Below are 4,085 nucleotides of genomic sequence, written 5' to 3'. Positions count from 1 at the left end.
GTATTTCTAAATGGATTTATAAATGAAGAAGTCTATGTAGCACAACCTCCTGGTTTTAAGGATATAAATAACCCTGATCATGTATTTAAATTAATAAAAGCATTATATGGGTTAAAACAAGCTCCTAGAGCTTGGTATGAGAGCTTAAGTGGATTCCTACTAGAAAATGATTTTTCAAGAGGAAAGGCTGACAACACCTTGTTTATAAAATCTAAGAATAAAGATATGTTTCTTATACAAATTTATGTTGATGATATCATATTTGGTGCTACAAACGATTATTTATGTAAGGAATTTGCAAAATGTATGCAAAATGAATTTGAAATGAGTATGATAAGAGAATTAAATTATTTCCTAGGATTACAAATCAAGCAAGCTAAAAATGGTACCTTCATAAATCAATTAAAATATATAAGAGACATACTAAAGAAATTTGACATGGAAATTAGCAATCCTATAGGAACACTAATGAGTACTTCCGTAAGCCTTGATAAAGATTAAAAAGGAAAACCAGTTGACATGAAATACTATCGAGGTATGATAGGTAGTTTGCTATACTTGACAGCTAGTAGACCGGATATAATGTTTAGTCTTTGCATATGCGCCCGTTTTCAATAAGCTCCTAAGGAATCTCACGAGATAGCAGTAAAAAGAATCTTAAGATATTTAATAGGCATTATTGACTTAGGACTATGGTATCTGAAGAACACTGGATTTGAAATGATTAGTTATTCAGATGCAGATTACGCGGGATGCAAAATTGATAGAAAAAGCACAAGTGGAACTTGTCATTTTCTAGGATGATCACCTGTGTCTTGATTTTCCAAGAAACAAAATTTCATAGCATTATCTACTGCTGAAGATGAGTATGTTGCAGTAGGTAGTTATTGTGCTCAAACACTCTATATAAAACAACAATTAAAAGGCTTTAATTTAAAGTACTCAGCTATACCCATTAAGTGTGATAATACAAGTGCTATAAATATTTCTAAAAATCCAATATCACATTCAGGAACAAAACATTTAGATATTAGACACCATTTCTTAAGAGATCATGTTTAAAAAGAGGATATAATTCTTGAATTTGTGAATACAAATGATCAATGGATAGACATCTTTATAAAACCACTTTCAAAGGATAGATTTATCTCTATTAGACGTGAACTAGGATTGTTACATATTAGAGAAGTCGTTTAAAGAAGAAAATAGGAAATTTGCATGTCATGCGATTGACCATGTGAGTCAGGTGACAAACTCGCTACTGCCTGACGAAATTAAGTTCATCAAGTGCCTGACTCTTTGATTGTTAGGCGACTGACACACGGCGAGTCACATACTTATATACGCAAAACACTATGTACACCTCTCGATGAATATGAATGTCTTTTATGTGGTACATTTGCCTTTGTTGAGTTACTTTTCTTTTTGATTGATGTCAAAAGGGGGAGAAAGTTTGAGCAAAAATAAGAGCAGAATTAATGAGTTAATGAGAGCAAAAATAAACTTACATGACAATGTAGAATATGATATATGATATGATATTGTTAATAATGATTTTGATGATATGATGAAATGAATTATGATACACTGATACTTGATTGTTATATTATAATGCACTGATACTTGTTTGAGATATCGATCTTGAAAGATGAACTTACATGATATCTAAAGATTTGTTTTTTTTTTTTTTTCAAACATTGTTAAAAGTATGCTTATTGTAAGGGGGAGGCTTATCAAGGTTCACTCTCTTTTACTCTTTATTTGTCAACATCAAAAGGGGAAGATTGTTGGCCTAACAAGGCTAATGAATTTTATTTTGATGATAACAAATCAATGGAATTTTACATGTTTTGGTTAAAGTGATGACGTTTCAAGAAACAAACATTAGAATTCAAGATCAAGAGTGCTTTGATAGCCTACATTCCAAACAAGTGATCAAAAGAAAGCTCAACAGATCAAAGATTGACAAATCTTATGAAACCTTAAAGCATATTGAAGCTCAAGGTCAAGATGGACTTAACAAAGAATATACATGAAGACTTCTTGTTTAGAGAGTTTTTAGTCTTAAAGAAGTCTTGTGTAAGTACTTCAATTTAAAATCAATACGGATGCTTTGAAGCTCTTTAGGAATGATTACGGACTTAGAGACCCATTTTTAAAATCTTGGGAAACATTTTTTTTTTTTAATTTTCAAATCAAAGATTCCAAGTTTAAAAAGCAAACGAGTTTTCGGAAACAAAATATTAAAAACAGTCAAATTGCACTCTCAAGCGACTAATTGAATTTTGCAGGCGACTGACAATTTATATGCTTTTTAAGAAAGGCAAACAGAACTGTGACATATGCCTCACAATCTTTCTCGGTCGACTGACAAAACACACTCAAGCGATTGACACAGCACTAACTTTTGAAATACGCTAATTTTTAATGTGATAGACGACTGACACCTTTTTATCAGGCGGCTGATGTTCGTAATTTTTGAAATAAAGAAGCGTTGAAAAGTCTTCAAAAATTTTTTGCTTGGGCTCCAAACTTTGTATAAACTTGGGAAATATTCCAAGTAAACTTGGGTAACAATGAATTACTTTTAGAACTCTATAAATACATGAAAAACCAAAGGATTTTTACAAGACAACTACTTGCAATCAAGCATTCAAAGTCTCTAATTCTCAATACTCTTCAAAAGCCCTCTTGCTCACACATTCTTGTTGAATTTATACTGAATTCCTATTGATACAACCACTTGGGTCTTGTGTTCTTACTAAGCTTCTTTCAATCTAAAGAAGAACCCAGTGATTAGATTCTTGAGCTTCAAATTCATTCTTTATTGGTATTTAATTTGAAGTATATTAGTACTCTAACTTGTACTAATCAGCTCTTTTGTGAGAGTGTCTTTGTACACAAGAATTTGTTCTTATTTCTTGTTTTTTTTACGGTTCATGTTGTTGAATCATTGCACCAAGTGTGGGGTATCGTTTGGAGAGGAAGGCTTCATCCTATTTGAAGGAGTGTGTAAGAGGTTTGCTCCGCCTAGTCAAGGGAGCGGTATAGTGTAATCCTTGGGTGGTTTGCCTTAGGCGAGGACATAGGCGGGTATAGTCGAACCTCGTAAAAATTTTAGTATCACTCTCTTCCCTATTCTCTTTAAATTTAAGCACTTATAAACTACATGGTTGTGTACTTAATTTGCTGGATATTAATTTGCCTTTGGGAATTGCGGAAACCATAAGGGAGTACATTGATTGATCAATATATTACGGAAACCACAAGGGAGTACATTAATTAATTAACACCAAAGCTCATAATATATTGGTTGGTTAAATACTTAAATTTAAGATACTTAATATCAATATTTGAATTTTGGAAGCCTGGATAAATTTTTTAATTTTATTTCATATTACAATATCAAGCTTACTTCATTGATTGGATTGAGTGTTGGTTATTACAAATCAATTGTACTTGTGAAGTTGTTGTGTTAAAGAGTGTGATTGTAAATTAACTTATTATTATTTTTTTTTTAAAAGGGATTAATACTTAACTAAAAGAATTTGTAAAATAGGAATTTACAAAGAAAGTTTTAAAAACCCAATTCACCCCCTATCTTAGGAGTACACCTTACTTTTCAAAGGATCATTGAAACACCTTATGTCTCCTCTTAAGAACAACTTGCTGATCAACTCACCAAGGTCGTATCAGGTCGAGCATTTCATGATGGTCTCAACAAAGTGGGAATGAGTGAAATCTATGCACCAACTTGAAGGGGAGTGTTGAAGATTCTAGAAGTTTTGACTTTGCAAGTTGGTATACTTCTGTATATAGATTGATTGTTAATATGTGTCCTAGATTAGAGATATGCTCTAATGGCTAACATATTTGTAGTCCTAAAGTTTAGCATTCCATTCATGTATAGTGACTATTTATGCCCGCAATATTGTAAAGCAATGAACATAATGAATAATACCAAGATTTGACTATAAGTATCTTTCCAATGTAAAGAGTTGAAATTGCAAGTAATCAAAATGTTAGGATCATAAATCACTGAATCATAGCATCTCTAGACTTCCACGAAAAATAAGGGACAATTT

This window comes from Malania oleifera, chromosome 2 (assembly GCF_029873635.1).
Source record: "Malania oleifera isolate guangnan ecotype guangnan chromosome 2, ASM2987363v1, whole genome shotgun sequence".
NCBI classification, from domain to species: Eukaryota; Viridiplantae; Streptophyta; class Magnoliopsida; order Santalales; family Ximeniaceae; genus Malania; species Malania oleifera.
Note: the sequence above shows the minus strand (reverse complement) of the source record.